The sequence below is a fragment of the Rhinopithecus bieti genome, unplaced genomic scaffold (genome assembly GCF_001698545.2).
Source record: "Rhinopithecus bieti isolate Rb0 unplaced genomic scaffold, ASM169854v2 scaffold_2827, whole genome shotgun sequence".
In the NCBI taxonomy this organism is placed as follows: domain Eukaryota; kingdom Metazoa; phylum Chordata; class Mammalia; order Primates; family Cercopithecidae; genus Rhinopithecus; species Rhinopithecus bieti.
The window spans coordinates 2,477,963-2,498,504 of NW_016804135.1; the positions used below are offsets into that span (position 1 = coordinate 2,477,963).

At 33.5% G+C, this 20,542-nt stretch overlaps 1 pseudogene; it reads right to left on the minus strand.

Moving 5' to 3' along the window:
* Positions 1-9,623: 9,623 nt before the first annotated feature.
* Positions 9,624-10,901, minus strand: LOC108524277 (telomeric repeat-binding factor 1 pseudogene; annotated as a pseudogene).
* Between the last annotated feature and the right edge of the window lie 9,641 nt (positions 10,902-20,542).

Below are 20,542 nucleotides of genomic sequence, written 5' to 3' on the forward strand. Positions count from 1 at the left end.
CTTATTTTGTTAAAAAAAAAAAAACTCTTTTAGTTTTGATTATTTTTTCCATTGTCTTTCTAGCCTCCATTTCATTTACTTCTGCTCTAATCTTTATCATTTCCTTCCTCCTGCTAACTTTAGCTTAGTTTGTTTTTCCTCTTCTAGTACCTTAAGGTGTAAAGTTAGGTTATTTATTTGAGATTTTTCTGTTTTCTTCATGTAGATGTTTATTACTATATACTTCTTTTTTTTTTTTTTTTTTTTTTGACAGAGTTTCACTCTGTCGCTCAGGCTGGAGTGCAGTGCAGTGGCATGATCTTGGCTAACTGCAATCTCTGCCTCCCAGATTCAAGTGATTCTCCTGCCTCAGCCTCGCAAGTAGCTAGGATTACAGATGCGTGCCACCACACCTGGCTAATTCTTTTTGTATTTTTAGTAGAGATGGGGTTTTATCACTTTGGCCAGGCTGGTCTTGAACTCCTGGCCTCAAGTGATCTGCCCACCTTGGCCTCCCAAAGTGCTGGGATAACAGGCATGAGCCACTGTGCTCAGCCCTATATACTTACTTAAGACTACTTTTGCTGCATCGAATAAGTTTTGACATGTGTTTTCATTTTGATTTATCTTAAGATACTTTCTGATTTCCTTTTGATTTCTTTGACTCGTTGGTTGTTCAGGAGCATGTAGTTTAATGTCCACATATTTGGGAATTTAAAAATATTTGTCCTGTTATTGATTTCTAGTTTCATACCATTGTGGTTGGTAAATATATTTGATATGATTTCAGTCTCCTTCAATTTGATAAAACTTGTGTTGTGGTCTAACATGCGCTCTGTCCTAAAGAATATTCCAGGTGTACTTTGGAATAATGTGTATTGTGTTACTATTAGATGGAATGTTCTATGTATGTCCCTTAGGTCCACTTGGTCTACAGTATAGTCCAAGTCCAGTGTTTCCTTATTCATTTTCTGTCTGGATGACCTATCTGTTCTTACAAGTGGGGTATTGAAGTCTCTCACCATTATTGTATTGCTGTCTGTCTTGCCCTTCAGATCTATTAATAGTTGCTTTATATATTTACGTGCTCGAATGTTGGGTGCATATATATTTACAGTTATAGTCTTTTGATGAATTAACCCCTTTTTCATTATATTAATTATCTTGTTTCTTTTTACAATTTTTTAATTTCAAGTCTATTTTGTCTGATAGTAGAATAGTCACACTACTTTCTTTTGGTTACCATTTGCATGTAATATGTATATTTTTTATCCCTTTTCTTTCAGTCTGTGTGTTCTCAAAGCTAGAGCAAGTCTCTTGTAGGCAGATTATTGTTGGGTCTTGTTTTAATAAAAAAATTCAGTGGCTGTCTTTTGATGGGATAATCTAATTTATTTACAATCAAGGTAATTATTGATAAAGACTTATTGTTTATCATAATTGTTTTCTGGCTGTTTTGTAGATGCTCTGTTTCTTTCTGTAGCCCTTGCTATCTTCCTTTGTGATTTGTTCATTTTCTGCAGTGGTTTGCTTTGATTTGTTTTTTCTTTATCTTTTTGGTATCTATTGTAAGTTTTTGCTTTGTGGTTACAATGAGGCTTACATGAAACATGTTATATTTATAATAGTGTATTTTAAACTGATAACTTTCATTGCATACAAAAACACTATGCTTTTACTTCTTCACCTCTACATTTTATGTTTTGATGTCATAGTTTATACCTTTTATATGATGAATCCATTAACAAGTTATTGTAATTATAGTTACTTTCAATATTTTTGTCTTTTAAGATTTCTTAATTTTATTAGGCAAAGAAGTCAACACTGATATGGTAAGCTGTAATAGTTACTGTAAAAAAACATTTGAATAATTAATGGTCATTTGTATGTTTCTTGTATGTATCAACATACATGAAATGATGAATACTAGTTTCAGTAGTGATAATTATGTGTCAAGGTGGTTTTTTTTTCAAGTATAAAACTGATTTCTGTAACACAGATCACATGTCTGTAATAAATAAATATGTTTTGCTTTAATTTGTGCTTTGATAGGCTTCCTATGTATAAGGTCGTGTGTTATTGGATGTATTCTGAATTTAGCTTAATTTCATTTAGTAATTTATCATTTGAAATTGATGGGGCAGACATTTACCTTTGTATTATGAAATTACTAAATATACAACTAAATTGTATACTAAATATACAACTACAAGTGAAAGAGTTATTTAAATTACTTTAGAACAAACATTAANGTCTTTTAAGACTTCTTAATTTTATTAGGCAAAGAAGTCAACACTGATATGGTAAGCTGTAATAGTTACTGTAAAAAACATTTGAATAATTATTAATGGTCATTTGTATGTTTCTTGTATGTATCAACATACATGAAATGATGAATACTAGTTTCAGTAGTGATAATTATGTGTCAAGGTGTTTTTTTTTCAAGTATAAAACTGATTTCTGTAACAGGTCACATGTCGGTAATAAAGAAATATGTTTTGCTTTAATTTGTGCTTTGATAGGCTTCCTATGTATAAGGTCTTGTGTTATTGGATATATTCTGAATTTAGCTTAATTTCATTTAGTAATTTATCATTTGAAATTGATGGGGCAGACATTTACCTTTCTATTATGAAATTACTAAATATACAACTAAATTGTATACTAAATATACAACTACAAGTGAAAGAGTTATTTAAATTACTTTAGAACAAACATTAAAAGCCATATTTGCATAAAAGTCATGATAATTTGTAACACCTACTTTTTATAAAGGAAATCCTATAGAACAGGATGTGTGGTTTTAGGAACTAGTTTGATAGGCATTAAGGATAACGGTTGCAGCCTTATATCAGCACTGGGTACAGTGTATTACTTGATTGGAGTTTGTTGTTTTGGCTTCACAGTATCACAAAAATCTTGATTCGCAGATAGCAGTATTGTTGCCCTTACCCAAATACTTTCCTGAGAGTGCATATGGTCAGGCCAAATTACTATAAACCAACAGCTTCATGCAAAACTATACTTTCCTAATCATTTGTAGTATCATAAGAATTTGGAATGTGTTGAAAGATAGGGAAAAAAATATTTTAAGATATATTCTCTTTTTCTCTTCTTTCTTTCTCTCTCTCTCCCCACCACCATCTCTAATTGTAAGAGACAAAGCATAACCATATTTTTTTGCTGATAATCAGTATTTAAAACTGGAATAAATTAAATTAATATGGTGCAATAAGTCACTTATTTAAATTCTCAATGAACACAATGACACAACTCTTAGGATATAAAACAAGGTGATATGTAGCACATGTAAAATTTCACAAGGGTATTTATAAGGACTATTTTGTAACTTATTCCTTGTAATAGAGATTGGCTGTTATTTGACATAAGCCAAACCTCAGTAACTATTTTCTTTTTAAGTACTATTCACATGTAAAGAAAAGACATAGTTTATTCCATGGATTTAAGTTAAGCTTTTAACATACTTCTCTAAAGGAAATTCCCTATGTGTTATTTCTCTCTATGGATTTACGTATTGATAAAAAGTTTATTTGACTTGTTGGACACTAGAAAATGTACATGAGGAAGAATTTTACTCCATCTGAGGAAATGTTGCATATTAGAAGGTGGAAGGAAAGGAGACTACTTAGGCTTATTACTTAGTGTCTTCAAATTTTACCGTATGTATAGCCACATCTTGGTTGTAAGAATTGCAAGCAACACTTTGGGATTTTTGAAGTTTTATGGAACACACATAGCTGAGATGTGTTACTCTTCATACCATTTTATTAGGACCCATTTGAACATATGGTTATAATTATGTATTTGTTACTAATTTTGGAGGATGTATGTCGGTTTTTGAAGTTGAAGTGGAGGTGTATGCATTAAGATTACTGAATTTTGAAGGGGATTTCTAGATTTTACTGATCTCTTACTTTCCTAAAATTTTCAAGCCACAGCTGTAATTTATTATTTGATTGTTAAGTGGTTTGTAGTAGCTATTCAAGTACTATGTAATGTCAAACACTATGCCAGTATTTATCTCATGATTCTAATCATATTTATGTGTGGTAGAAAAATAGTCAAATGTTTAATATAGAAATTTGACCAAATTTATAGTTTACTCTAGAAATGTGACTAAATTTATTGTATACAATATGAATTAGAAAAATTCAGGAAAGTTAAGTTTTGGTTATTAGAAACATCTATCCTGTAGTTTCTTTAAAGGCTGATTTTTTTTTAAAAGCATTAAGCAGTCATTCTTATTGTCTTTAATGACAATTCATTTTATCCCTTGGTTACCATTTTGCCTTATTTTCTCTGACTTATTTAGATTGATTAATTGCTTTAGCAAACATTGTTTAAAATTTTTAGTTTTCTAATATTTCTTAGAAAGCTCTCTTTGTTTTTTTCTACTCCTAGTTTTTTTTTTCTATAGTTACCTCAATTATTTCTTTTAATAATACAAACTGGTTGATTTACCCTTCCTTATGAACATAAGAATAGAAAATAAATATATAATTACTAGAATGTAATGTATATCCAGTTACAGCAACAATTGAACAATTTAATATAATTTTGCATGTTAAGGGAGCTTAGCGTGTACATTGTACTTTTTGTAAGTTGGTATACCACAGCATGTACATAATTACATATAATAAACCTTATTTGTTTTTTCAGTTGTTTTTGTTTGTTTTTCATAGAACCAATTCAGTTTTTTCTTGATAAAGAAACAATCTAACTGCTGTTATAATTAAATATGATAAATATTAAGATAGTTTGGATATGGCTGGGTGCAATGGCTCACACCTATAATCCCAGCACCTTGGGAGGCCAAGGGAGGTGGATCACTTGAGGCCAGGAGTTCAAGACTAGCCTGGCCAACATGGTGAAACCCTTTCTCTACTAAAAATACAAAAATTAGCTGGGCATAGTGACTCACACCTATAATCCCAGCTACACGGGTGGCTGAGGCTGGAGAATTGCTTGAACCTGAGAGGCAGAGGCTGCAGGGAGCCAAGATCACAACACTACACTCCAGCCCGGGCAACAGAGTGAAACTCTTGTCCCAACAACAACAACAACAAAAAGATAGTTTGGACAAATGGTCACATATAGTAATTTATGAAGGCCAAGGACTTCATGAAGTTTATGTAAGCAACTCATAAACTGATCCATCATGTGATTTATTATTGTCTCTATACTTTTGATTAATTTATGAATCAGTCACATAGTTCATGGTAACATGTCATGGTTAACAAGTCAACATTTTACTGCATGTTAGGCAGAATTAAGCTTTATTAAATTTGTGGTAAAATTAGTGTTTTTCGTCATTCTTTTGACGTGAAAAGTGACTTCCTATGTTTCTTCTCAAAACCTAAAAAGCAAACTAAGAATTTTCATTTGTCATAGTAGATTTCCAAAAGGACCAGAAAAACTGTTGTAACATAATTGCTTGGCTGAGGACACTGTAATGCAAAGCTGTATTTTATTTTAATTTTAAATCATCTGTACCTGAGCTAAAGAGAAAAAGGATCTACTGGGAGAAGATCTGATGCTTTGTTCATCTTGAATAAGCAAATATATATATTATGGTTTACATGTTTTTCCTCATGTATACATTAAAATATATAATCTCAAGAACGCTTTAAATGTACATGTTAATGAACTTCTTTTTCTAAACCTAATTTGACAAATGTCTTTAAGAAAAGAAAGCAACTAGAACACCTTTGACTCCTTTGATATTCTCCCTTAACTTTTCCTCTCCAAGTTGTGTAATTAAAAAAATATATAATGGCCAAATTAAAATATTTCCCACTGTTCTTTCTCTTCAATTCTTTAATGTTTTCATCAATATTGGTTTTGTAATTATTTTTGACTGTCACTTCCATAATTTACAGATTAAAACTTATCCAGATTTATTAAATTACTAGAATAGTCAGTTATTTTGCCCAAAACACTTTAATATATTATATTTTCTTTTATATACAAATCCCTCCTAAAACCATATGCTAAACATTTATTGTATTTACCAATTTTGATTACTTTGTCATGCTGTAGGGAAGTGATTACTGATAATTTATTATTAAAATATTGGCTTTCCTCACGGTTCTCTTGGATTAAATACATATGGCTATAGGTTAGCTGGAGCACTGATGAAAATAAATTGTAAGCTCAAACTTCATTATCATTTGTAGTTTAAACATAGTGAATTTGATACAGTGTTACCTCATAATTTTGATGCTCTTTGCAGTAAATTTGATATAGAACAGTTGCTAAAGAAACCCTGTTCAAATGTGTGACCATTTTTATGGAAAACATCTGGGGTAATTATAATTAGTTCAGGATGTGTACTGTTTAAAAATAATCTTGAATTCATGGAGAATGAAGCATATCTTTCCTTAATGAATAGAATAATCCAAATTAATGTGAAAAAAAAAAACCCTTTAAGTTATTGGTAGCTGTGTTTAGACTATGCTTTAGAATATTCCATACGGAAATGAGGAGTAACTTTTATGTAAAATGCCAAATTGGCACTTTACACCTGTTAGTGTGTTTCGTTTAGAACAGCTGTGTCTTTTATTATCAGTAAACAGATGCAGAAAGTAATGGAATGTTTTAAAGCAATATGTTAATCCTGTCTTCCACTACTGAACTGTCTCATAATATAGTGATTAAATATTGACCGTGCAGCTGTTACTTACAATTATAGAATTTCTTAGTTAATTTCTCCTTCCCAAGTCCAAATGCTTTAATATTTAGGGATCTAGTTTCTAATCTTAAAGTGTTTCATAATGTAGTTTATTTATTACAAATTGATTTCTGAAGACAAGTTATTTGAATACTACAGAGACAAATTCTGTTCTTAAAATTCTTATTAAATGTTTCTATGAATTGATGAATGTTCTTGGTAGGATAAACAATTTAAAACTTTTGTTTATTTTTCTTGACTTGTTCATGAATATGTAGATGATTACTGAATATAACAATTTTGTTTAAAACTACCAGCAGTAAGCTAAATAGGAAATTATGGCTCTTTCATCAGACATTTATGAACCAGAGTGTATAATACTTTCTTAGAATGATGAATATGCAAGTTATTTCAATTATAATAGCCCTTTTGCACTTTAATTATGTTTTAATTCTTATATTTACCTTGTCAGTGAAGATATTTAAAATGTTGCTTCATTAATTATATTTATTCTTAAGCTTGAGAAACAGTTCTATTAGCTAAGATTGTTATTAATATCTAACATGTATTATACTCCTGGTATATGAAAGGTATTGTGTGAAGCACTTTATTATAATATTCTTGCCCCATTTTATAGATGAGAAAATTGAGGCTTAGAGACATGAAGTAAATTGGCCCAAGTCTTACAGCTAGGAAGTAGTGGAGCCTGGATTTATACCCAGGTGTTTTCACTCTCAAACATCTTGTTCTTAACAACTTTATATTTTGCCTGCAATTAGCATCTAATATCAACATTATACTGAGGGGAAATTATGTGCAAAGTAAATTTTGACTGTTCTTTTTTGAAGGCACATTGTTCACCACAATGTGATTATTGAATCATTTAATCAACTTGCCTAAAAAGAAAACGTAATTAAAACATGCATGGAAAGAGAGAGAGCTTCACTTCTTGGTATCTTCTCACACAATGTCTGTGTTGGTAGTTCACAGTCTACACTAGGACTGTTTTTTAACTCCCTTTATGATTTTACTCTCATTGTACTACTTCCTGAGACAACTCCAGCAATTTATTTGTTCTTCTTCGTAAAAATAGCCTTTGCTTCTCTGCTTCAAGATTTTTAAAAGAGCAGCATGATGTAGTTTTACCTATGTTACATTATGTATGCATTAACCAGGCAGTGTCAGTTATTATGAAAACTTTTATTAAATGGCATTCCTCTATCAGGATAGTCATTACTACTTCAATATTCCTAGTTTGTTATATCATTTGTCATAGGATGTAACCCCATTTTATATATGAAAAAACTGGGACCTAGAGATACTAAGTAAATTGGCCAGGATCCCAGCTAGCAAATGATGTTTGTGTCAATTTGATTTTTTTTTTCTCAAAATAAAAAAATTTGAAATTTAAAGTGTACAACTAATCATTTTGTAGAGGGTTTTAAGACTTCAAATTTCACCAGATGGTTACTTAAATATAGTTTCCCTTGACACTGATGAGGATGCTTATAAGATTAACTAGGATCAGCAATGTCATGAGGTATTCCCGGGGGTAATTTAATATATATTAGAAATCCATTATAAGGTAATTCTTAAGGGGCATAATGTTCTTGGTTGCAAGCTGTCTAAAATATAAGCATAGATGTATCTTTGCATGCAGTAAGATGAAATTTCATGTTTATAACAGATTTTAAATGAAAATTTATTTTGCTCAATTTAATTAGCTATTCTGTACTTATTCAGCATTATTGTTTATTTACATTTTTATTAGTGTCTCCATCAGTTACCCAACACATAGAATATAAGATAAACAAGCTATCACTTTATAGTGTGTAGCATAGAGCTTTCCCAGGCAGATATAATTATTTGGCTTTTGTTTTGTTTTACATTTTGAAGTATTTTAAAAAATAAAACTTTTTACTTTGGGATATTTGTAGATTTACATGCAACCATAAGTAATACGGAGAGATCTCATGTACTTTTCACCCAGTTCTCTTCAATGATAACATATTGCAAAACTATAGTTCAATATCATAGCCAGGACATTAATGTTAATATACTAAAGACACAGAACATTTTCATTGATCCATCATATGTTATACTTCTATAATTTTGTATAATTTTTTTTTTTTTTTTTTTTTTTTTGGAGATGGAGCTGTCACCCAGCCTGGAGTGCAATGGCAGGATCTCAGCTCACTGCAACCTCCACCTCCCAGGTTCAAGCAATTCTCATGCCTCAGCCTCCTGAGTAGTTCAGACTACAGCCATGCAGCACCATGCCCAGCTAATTTCTGTATTTTTAGTAGAGATGGGATTTCACTATGTTGGCCAGGCTGGTCTGGAGCTCCTGGCCTCAAATGATCTGCCTGCCTCGGCCTCCCAAAGTGCTGGGATTACAGGTATAAGCCACTGCACCCAGCCTATACTTACATAATTTTCATATACCTGTACTACATTTCTATAATTTTGTCATTTCAAGAATGTTATATAAGATGCAATCATACAGAATGTAAACTTTTATGATTGGCTTCTTTTAAACTCATTTTAATTCTCTGAATTGTCATCCAAGTTATTAAAAATGTATCAGTAGTTCATTCTTTTTTACTCCTGGGTAGTATTCCTTGGTATGGATATACCACAGTTTGTTTAGTCATTTATCCATTGAAGGACATCTGAGTTATTTCCAAAACAGAGTAAAATCTGGTTTCATTCACAGTATAATTTATAGTTTTCCATTTTATTCTTCAGTTCATGATTGATTTTTTTTGTATGAGCTTTTAATTTTTTTATTGGAACAGGATTTGGGTGTGGGGATACTAAATGTGGCAGGGTTCAACAAATTTACATTTTATCAAAATAAGGTTCTTAAAGAATATAATGATAACATATACTTTAATTTTTATAGCACAAACCCTCATATTAATTGATGATCACAGAAAAATATTGTAATGCTTTAAACAAACGTTTTAAAATATATCAGTGGTGCAAGTTTCAAACAAAATGCAGTAATCAAAATATTTAACTGTCCTTTCATCAAGCTTTTACAAACACAGTCTTCGCTGTCTGAGCAAATCAGTTTTAGTTTCTTCATGGTCCTCCATCTGTCTTTTAACATGACACTTGTCCGGTTGTTGAATTTATAATGCAATAGTATTTTAGATCAGTTTCCCTCTCCATATTTCCTCACGCTGGATCTCAAATTCTTGTCTTCTTCTCAAAACCCTGCCTGTTTTTTTCTAGCTCAATGTTTTCCAGGAATTACTGGTTGACACTTTGAAACAGGTATTCTGCTTTCAGTGGCTCTTCTGCTTTCTTTTTTCTTTTTTGCACTTTGAAGAGTTCCTACTCTTCTTTCTTTCTTACTAGGTCTTGTTGCTGGGTTCCATATTTCAACTTAGATAAGAAAAGATTCTTGTGAGACCTTTTTCTTGTATCCAAATTAGCTTCAGTTTGCATTTCAACATCATTATCATTAGGTTTATCTTGAGAAGTTATCGTTCTCGTTTTTTACTTTCTACTACTTTTGCTGCTGCCTTCATTAGAAAGGTTGATGAATACACTCTGCCAATTTGTGTTTTTTAATTGATGGAGTAAGACCATCTACATTTAATGTAATTATGGGCTTTAGACTGTCATTTTAGTTTTTTTTCTGTTTCTGCTGTTTTCTATTTGTCTGTTTTATTTTTTCTGCTTTCCTATGGGTCACGTCAAAATTTTTTAGAATTCCATTTTGACTTACCTTTAGTGTTTTTAAATATCTCTTGGTATAGTTTTTTAGAGGTTGCTCTATGTATTATATTATATGTACATAACTTATCATTGTCTGCTAGTGTCATTTTACAAGTTTTAGTAAAGTGTAGAGAAACCTTACCTCCCTTTATGTTTTTTGAAACCCTCTCCTATTTATAATTGTCTTAAGTATTTGCTCTACATATGCTTAGAGCCCCAGGAGACAATATTATATAGACAATAGACAATATTATAATTGTTGTTTCATCCATTAAACATAACTTACAAAACTCAAGAGGAGAGATAGAATATATAGTATTTATATTTTTTACTTACCATATTTCTTTCTTCTGATATTCCAAGGTTTCTTCTTTAATGGTTCTTTCTGGTTAGAGAACTTTAGCTATTCTCATACAGTGGGCCTCCTAGTACCACATTCTCTTTTCCTTCATCTGAGAATGGCTTGATACCTGTCATTCCTGAAAGGTATGATTCTCAACATCCAGTAAAAACACCTTAGACTCAATTAGATTGAGTAGATATCACTTCACACTCGTATAATTTTTAAAAATGAGAAGATTAGTTTCGGTGAGAATGTGGAGAAATTGTAACACTCATACATTACTGGTGGGGATGTGAAATGGTACAGCTGTTATAGGAAATACAGTTTTGAGTTAACTCAAAGAGTTAAACATAATTCCCATATAACCCAACAATTCAACTCTCTAGTATATACCCCAAAGAATTGAAAATGGTATTCAAATGTATACTTGTACACAAATGTTCATAGAAGCACTATTCACAATAGCCAAAAAGTGGAAACCTAAATTTCTATCAATAGATGTGTTGTCCACAAATATGGTATATCTATAAAATAGAATATTATTCAGCCACACAAAAGAATGAAGTACTGGCACATAGTATAGTGTGGATAAACCTGAAAAATATTATGTTAAGTGAAAGAACCCAGATATAAATATCACAAATGGTATGATTCCATTTACCATAGTCCCCTCTTATCCGCGGTTTTACTTTGTGTGTTGTTAGTTACCTCTAGTTAACCATGGTCCAAAATTATTAAATAGAAAATTCTAGAAATAATTCATAAGTTTTAAATTTTGGCACATTCTGAATAGTGTGATAAAATCTCGAGCCATCCCACTTTGTCCCTCCTGGGATGTGAATCATCCCTTTTCCTAGCGTATCCATACTGTATATGTTACTTACCCATTAGTCACTTATTAGCCCTCTTAGTTATCAGATTGAAAAGACTATATGTAGGGTTTGGTACCATCTGCAGTTTTAGGCATCCACTGAGGGTCCTGGGACATATCCTCTGTGGACGGGGGGGCTACTGTATATGAAACTTCCAAAATAGGCAAGCCCATAAAGACAGAAAGCAGACCAGTAGTTGCCAGTGGCTGGGGGAAGTCATTCTACTACTTAATGAGTGTAGGGTTTCCTTTTGAGCATTAAAAATGTCTTGGAACTAAAAGTGATAGTGGCACAACAGTATAATGAATGTACCAAATATTAATGAATTGTATACTTTTAAATAGTTAATGGTTAATTTTATGTTAATTTTTACATCCTTTTTTTTCTTTATTCTAAAAAAAAAAAAAAAACCAGGATACACGTGCAGAACGTGCAGGTTTGTTACATAGGTATAGGAGTCCCATGGTGGTTTACTGCACCTATTGACCCATTCCCTAAGTTCCCTCCCCTCACCGCCACCCCCCAACAGGCCCTGGTGTGTGATGTTTTCTTCTCTGTGTCCATGTGTTCTCAATGTTCAACTACCACTTATGAGTAAGAATAGGGGGTGTTTGGTTTTCTGTTCTTGTGTTAGTTTGCTGAGGATGATGGCTTCCAGCTTCATGCATGTCCCTGCAAAGGACATGATCTCATTCCTTTTTATGGCTGCAACATCACTTTTTAAAAAGCTGCTAGAGAAAGCTTCACTTTATGTTGTCTCTGTAGAGTCATCTCTAGCCTGAGTATGAGCCTGCTTGTGTATGTTCCTTATCCTTTCATCTTGCCCCTCCTCCATCCTCTTCCTCTATCTTCCTTCCTTCTTCCTTTTTCTCCCTCCCTCCCTTTCAGGGCTTTGATAGAAAGTTGCAAATAGCAGCCTACACACACCATCATTCCGAGTTTTTCCAACAAATTTCAGTACACCTGCAATACTCTATCTTCCGTGTTATTGTGAGATACAGTTGTGCCAGATTTGTTGTGGCTTAATCAGGATAATTTACTTTCCAATCTACCATTTCTGTGCCCTCACCATTGCTGGTCAACCATATATTCCCAGTTTGGTTCTGGTAACACCCCACTTCCAGTATGGTATTTTATATTAGATTTGTTTACTACAACATAAAAAATATAAATGTGTTCTTCTTTCACTGAGTCATCGATATAGGACCGATATGGCAGTTTGAAGATGTCAGATTCCTGGGCTTCTACTCTTTTCTTGCACTATCATCCTCAATATGTAACTTCCATCTCACAGTCTAGGTTGGCTGTCCTAGATCCTGCCATCACATTTATGTTCTCACCAGTAGGCAGAAGAAGAAAGGAAAGTAGAGAGCATTATGTTGTTTTCCTTTAAGGCACAAATAGAAGTTGTATACCATTCTGCTCATATCCAGCAGCAAGCAGGGCTGAGAAGTGCAGTTTTTATCTGGATGGATATGCCTAGCTAAAATGTAGGTGTTCTATTCCTAAAGAAAGAGAGATGAATATAGATCTTAATGGATAAGAAGCAGTCCTGCCCCAAGGCCTGAGGGTACCACTATTCAATTTATACATTTCTGCTTAATTCCTGTTTTCAAGCCAACAGTTCAGTCCCACTTTCTTCTATCTGTTGTGTCACACTGTCTGAAACCTTTTTTGTTCAAATTCTCCAGCCCAAAAATTTCTGGCATACTACAGGAGAAAGAAGGAATGGCAGAATAATGGCCTGGCCAAGTGGTGGAAAGAGGAAAGATCTTGGAACCGAGTTCTCAGCCTGCTCACTCACCCCCTCCTTCTGGTACTTGATGCCTTCAAGGGTTAATGCTTTCTAGAATTTTCAGGGTGTATTTCTTCTCATCAGGATCTCCCCATCGGGGCAACTTATTCTGGCCTTTTCTGTTGTGCTGAGTCGATTGCTACACCTCCATCTACTTTATATCATCAGGAAATGTGAACTTTCTTACCCACTGGTAGACCTTTTTTTCTCTTTTCTTTGTCTTTGTGGAATTATACCTTTATGATTCCTTAACTATCATTTCAGTGGAATTTCTGCAAGGAGAAGAAAAAAGCACACAGTCGATTTGCCGTGTTTTCCTAAAAGCTTTATATTTACGATTTTATGCAAAATGTGTTTTGCAACCACACTATACTTTCTGTTTGTACTGTTTGCCTTAGAACTTTATTTTTAGAGGTGGTGAGAGGAAGATAAGCAAAGAAGGCTGATAAGAAATAGTTAACAAGAAAAGAAAAGTCAGGAAAATGTTGTGTCATAGAAGTTGAAAGAAGAAATTATTTCAGAAAGAATAAAATGGTCAGCTGTGTACTGTGCTTCTGAGAGGTCAAATAAGATGAAGACACACTTGTGACCATTGGATTTGACAACGTGAAGTTATTGGTGAATCGGTCAAAAATAATTTCATTGAAGTGATGAAGATCCCCAATGTGGTGATTTGTAGAGATTAGGAGGTGAGGGATTAAAGGCATAAAATATAGGTATCCCTTAGAAGATTTTTTTTAAAGGGGCAGAAAAATGGATGATAGTGAAGAAAGGTAGAGAATTATGGATGGGATCCATTAATCTATTTTTAATATGGGCAATGAATAGCATGTGTATGTGCTAATGGGAATGTTTCAATAGAGACGGAGTACTTCGTAATATAGAACAGAGAACAGAGTGGACCTAGAATTAGTTTGAGTAAAAGAGTAAGATCATCAGAATTTGTGTAGTATGATCAGCTGGCAGTCAGGAAGGTGTGCAGATAGATATATCACCTTCTCACACATAATGAGGAACTATTGATTTGTTCACCTGACATTAAACAGATATTATGAACACCTGGGTGTGTGAAGTACTGACTGGGTTAGGCTCTGGGGAAAGGGTAGTAGTTGTCTTTGTCCTCATGGAACTAGCAATTCATTACAATAGAAAGATAATTTAAACTGAATTGGTAAGTATAAAGAAAGATAGGGAAAGTATAGGATGCTGGATGAGCACATAGCAGAAAGGTTCTGGAAGAGGTAACAATAAAGTAGAAATGTGAAGGGTTAGTATGAGCTAGCCAGGTAAAGAGGGAACAATGAACTTGGCAGAAGAAATAGCATATATGAAAGCCCAATAATAAGAGAAACCTTAAAGAAGTTCTGTTTGGCTGAAGCTCAGTAGATAAAAGGGTAATAGCAAGAAAGGAGACCGAAAACACAAGGATCATATCATTGTAACTTTTGTTAAAGTGTTGGCTTTTGCTGTGGCTGGTCATTGAAACATTTTAAACAGGAATTATATCAGATTTTAGAATAAAAACAATTCTGGCTACTGCTTGCAGACTACATCAAAGGAGAGCCAGAAACAAGACCAGTTTGAAAACTGTCAGCTTAATCCATAACCAGTATGGGTTGTCTAAACTAGACATGGGTATAGAGAGAAGTAGGTAGATTCAGCAGATACACTTGATCCCTGCTGGTGAATTCTGTATTTGCAATTTTGCCTACTCACTAAAATTTGTTTGTAACCCCCAAATCACCACTCACTATGCTTTCACAGTCATTTGTGGACATGCAGAGAGCAGCAAAAAATTTGTGTTGTCCAATGTACATGTTCCCAGCTGAGATTGAACAAGTCAACATCCTGCCTTCTTTTAGTTCTTATCCTGTAAACAAATATCTTTTTCACCTATTACTTATTGCTTTGTTTTTCTCATATCTGCGCTTTTATTGGTAATTTCACTGTTTAACCTGGCCCTAACCATATTTTTAAAGTGCTGTCTAAATAGTGTTCCTCAGTGCAAGAAGATCATGATGCACTGTATGGGGCAAGTATGTTTGTTAAGATGAGCTTCTGCTGGGGCACGGTGGCTCATGCCTGTAGTCTTAGCACTTTGGGAGGCCGAGGTGGATGGATTGCCTGAGCTCAGGAGTTCAAGACCAGCCTGGGCAACACGGTGAAACCCTGTCTCTCCTAAAAATACAAAAAATTAGCCGGATGTGGCAGTGTACACCTGTAGTTCAAGCTACTTGGGAGGCTGAGGCAAGAGAATTGCTAGAATATGGGAGGCGGAGGTTGCAGTGAGCCAAGATCGCAACACTGCACTCCTGCCTGGGGGACAGAGTGAGACTCCATCTCTAAAATAAAAAAATAAATAAATACAAATAAGCTTCATTATGGTATGAGTTATACTGCTGTTGACCATGAGTTCAATGTTAGTTAATGAAAGGTGTGTTTAAACAGAAGCACACTTTCTGTCCTAGACAATAATCTCTTCTCATTATACTCATTAACCTTGAGGGAGGGGGTTTCACCTCACAGTTACGGCTTCAAAAACCACGTATTGCACATATGAAAGTGAACCCAAAGATTATCCTATCCTAAACTGTTCCTGAGATTCATTCATACCCACAAATAGACCTATGAACATGTCCAACTGGATGTCTTTTAGGAACATCTAACAATGTTGTGTGTTGACTACTGAAAATCTGTGACCAGAGGCTCACAGGAATATAATCCTGTATTTCCTCTAGGAATGGTGGTTTAGTGTTCACTAATTCAGTGTTCATAGCAACTTTATAGAATATAACTCATGCAAATAATAATCTACTTAATTTGAGTCACAGAATATACTAGACTTAATAGTTCCTTAAATGGAGGTAGTGATGAATGAGAAATAAAAGATAATTCCCAGGTTTTTGTCTTGTGCAAATGATACTGCCATTTATGAAAAGAGGAAGAGCAGTTTTGGGGGAGGCAGTAGACATAGGGACTAGAGATAATAAGTTTAGTTTTTGACATGTTGAGTTAGATGTTCCTGAAAGACATCCAATTGGACATGTCCATAGCTTCATTTGTGGGTATGAATCTCAGAAACAGTTTAGAATAGGATGATCTTTTGGGTTCACTTTCATATGTGCAATACATGTTTTTTGAAGCCAGGAATGTGAGATGAGACCCCCTAACCCAAGGTTAGGGTATAAAATGAGAAGAGATTATGGTCTAGGACAGAATTTTGAGAAATGTCAATAAAGAGATGGCTAAAGGAAGAGAGCATGCAAGGATACTAGAAGTCGAATAGAGAGAGAAAAATCAAGAAAGTATACATTATTAAAGCCAGGAGAAAAGACCATTTCATGAAGGAAGGTGTTTGTATTATCAAATGTATGTTATCAAGAGATTAAGGACTAAAATGTATTCATTGGATTTAGTGAAAAGTATATTTATAGATCTTTCTGAGGATAGTCTCATGAAGTGATGATGGAAACCTGATTTTACTGGATTGAGTAGACTATGAAAAAGATAAATCTGATTTGAAATTAATCTAGATGCTTTTTCTTTAGTTTCTAAGTTTTCTGTTCAACCTGTGCATTATCATTGATATTTGGTTAATTACATATAAGCAGGACATATAGGCATTTTTTCTTGATTATTTTCCAAGGATAACCACTAAATCACACTGTTTATGGAGCTTTCCATTTTACTCTGTGGGAATAACACTATATATTCCATCTCTGCAAAAAAAGAAAATTCCCAATTATTTTTTTTTTTTTTTTTTTTTTTTTTTTTTTTTTTGATGGAGTCTTGCTCTGTCACCCAGGCTGGAGTGCAGTGGTTGATCTCGGCTCACTGCAAGCTCTGCCTCCCAGGTTCATGCCATTCTCCTGCTTCAGCCTCCCGAGCAGCTGAGACTACAGGCACCCACCACCACACCCGGCTAATATTTTGTATTTTTTTTTTTTAGCAGAGATGGGGTTTCACTGTGTTAGCCAGGATGGTCTCCATCTCCTGACCTCATGATGCACCCGCCTCGGCCTCCCAAAGTGCTGGGATTATAGGCATGAGCTACTGTGTCCGGCCTAATTAACTGGTTTTTTTAAAAGCAAAGATCTTACTCTGTTGCCCAGGCTGGAGTCTAGTGATCATAGCTCAATGCAGCCTCAAACTCCTGGATTCAAGTGATCCTCCTACCTCAACTTCCCAAGTAGCTAGGACTACAGATGCACACCACCATGCCTTGTTGATTTTTTTTTTTTAATTTTTTGTAGCGATAGATCTGCGTCTCTCTGTTGCCCAGGCTGGTCTTGAACTCCTGACCTCAAGTGATCCTCTCACCTCAGCCTCCCATAGTACTGGGATTACAGGCATGAGTCACCATGCCCAGCAATGAACTTAATTTTGAAATACCTTTGCTACTTTTAATATTCAGTACTCAGGCTGAAATCTCAGTTCTATGCTCTTTCTTTCTCTGCTAACTATAAAAGTTTAGAATAGCTTAATATATTATACACTTTTGGTCAGAGAGTGAATATTTTGTTTATAGAGTATACAGGAGTTTTTTTAAAAAATGAAATTGAATTAGCAGTTGAACACTCACATTTCAAGAACAAAGTGAAAAATCGTGATGAGTAGGAAAGTGATTAATATTTTTATATTTACAAATAAGTTTTAGTGAGAATAACATTGATTTTATGCAGCTATTCTTTTTAACTTTTAATGTGCAATAATAGTAGACTTACAAAAATAGTATGAAGAATTCTGTATACACTTCACCCAGATTCTCAAAATATTAACGTTTTACCACTTCACTTTACCATTCTTTCTTTTCTCTGAAACATTTTGAAGATTTTAAGTTGTACACATGATGCTCCTTAACCTCTAAACACTTCAGAGTTTTTTCCCTAAAAATAAGGATATTCTCTCGTGTAATCTCAATGCAGTCATCAAATCAGGAAATTAACATTGATCTAGTACTATTTTCTAGTATATAAGCCTGTGCTGTTCAGTCTGGTAGATACTGAATATGTGGCTATTTAAATAAATTAAATATATTAGAAATTCAGTTTCTCATTTCCGGCACTCAGCAGTCCAGTGGTTATTGTATCAGAGAGCATAGATCTAGAACACTTCCATCACTGCAGAAAGTTGTATTAGTAATGCTCTAGACATTCAAACGTTGCTAGTTGTCCCATTCATGTCTTTTGTAGTGAACAAAAGATTTTTTTTTCCTGTTTCAGGAATGATTGTACAATCAAGTGACATTTGGATTTCATGTCTTTTTAGTGTTGTTTAATCTGAAATGGTTTTCAGAATTAATTTATCTTTCAGGTCCTTAACATTTTTCAAGAGTAATAGGTCTGTTATTTTATAAAATGTGCCTCATTTGGAGTTTGGTGCTTCCTTCAGATTAGTATCAGATATTGGATATTCAGGAATAATACTACAGAAATGTATTTGTGTCTTTTTCTCAGTGCATCATATTTGAGGGCCCATTATATCAATTTTTCTTGTTACTGGTAATGTTAACATTGATATATCAGGTTCATTGATCGATTTCCATTGTAAAGTTGGAGAAGCGTTTTTTTTATTTTAAAAAAGTTCGTTTACCAATTTTAACAAGTGAGAAAAAACGTCTGACTATAATACTTGATGACGTAAGCATCATCTTTAAGTAGAAAACACAACAATAAAAAAAGCAATTATCACAGATAATATTGCACAGCCTCAGTTGTTTCCTTCAAATTTGCTTTATGTAATTGGGTGGATATAAATTAATAAACAGAAATTTAAGCAAGATACATGTAACAGTTTAATAGAACCTCATACTCTAATTTCTTTCAATTTTTCTCAAATTCATCTTTAAGTCTTTCCATCATGGGGCTCATAAGGAAATTTAACCAACATATGGATACTACAGTTGAATGTCAAATCTTTACAAAGTACTTAAGAGATACTAAATTCCTCTATATTGCAACTATGAAGAACCTTCATGACACTCTGTTTTGCATGTAGAAAAATGTTAGAGTCCAATATTCAGCTCATCATAAAAGAATAAACATTTCTAATTTCTTTGTTAGGTTGAGACCACTCTTCCTTTTTCTAATGAATGATTTTTTTTTACTGTTATGTCATTGAGGTGAACAAGTAGGTCACCGTTTAGTACATATGAAAAATAAACACATGTTAAATGGATAAAACATTGCTACTACATCTTTACCTCTAACACTTCAGAAGCCTAGAGATTTAAAGTATTCTTACATTAACTGGAAGAAAAAATGGAGAAATTCCTCCTTTTTTGAGATCACAACTATGAAGTCATGTGGTTATACAAATTCTACATGTGTGTGCAAAATGTGAAACACACTTATCTTTATTCTACCTGCTTCATTTTGTCAGTCAGCTAGCAGAATGTAATAGATACCTTTCCAAGAAACAGGGACTGAGATGTGATTTATGTAACGTCAATAACCCCAACAATACAGTAATGAGGGATGCAGTATCCTTTTACTATGGTTCAAGACAAGAGGCAAAGAGGTCACAGGAAACAGAATAAATCAAAATTGTTACAGCTGAGTAACTGTTTCTCATGAGGTCTCACCATGGTGCCACCTTAATTTTTCATAAACATGGTGGCATAATTCAATCTCAATAAATCAGAATTCTTAATATTTAAAATTGACCTTGACTTTCAGTTATCACCATATTAACAACCAAAATAATTAGAAAAAACACATAGGAAAGTGTAACATTAAACCCCACTTTAATAGAGTTGGTTTATTGACACTTTTTTTTTTATAGAAAAGAGATAGTGCATGTCAGTTTGCTTACAAGCTAGGAGATCACTTTGAATTCTGCATTTCCTGACTGCAGCAGAATATATCACTTATAACAGGTTATAAATAAACTGGTTTTCAAGCATAGAACTAATCCCAACGATAATAATACACTATTTAAAAAGACCTAAGGCAATGAATTCCGTTTCTAATGGAAAAAAAGAACTGTGCAAATAAGCTTAAAACTTTTTTTGTGTATGCCAGTGTTATAAAACGTAGCTTTTAATAAAACCTTGACCCAAATGCCAGTAACATCAGAAAAGAATTTGGGTGGGGAGGAGGAAGAGAAGAAAGTTATTTCTTTTTTTTTTTTTT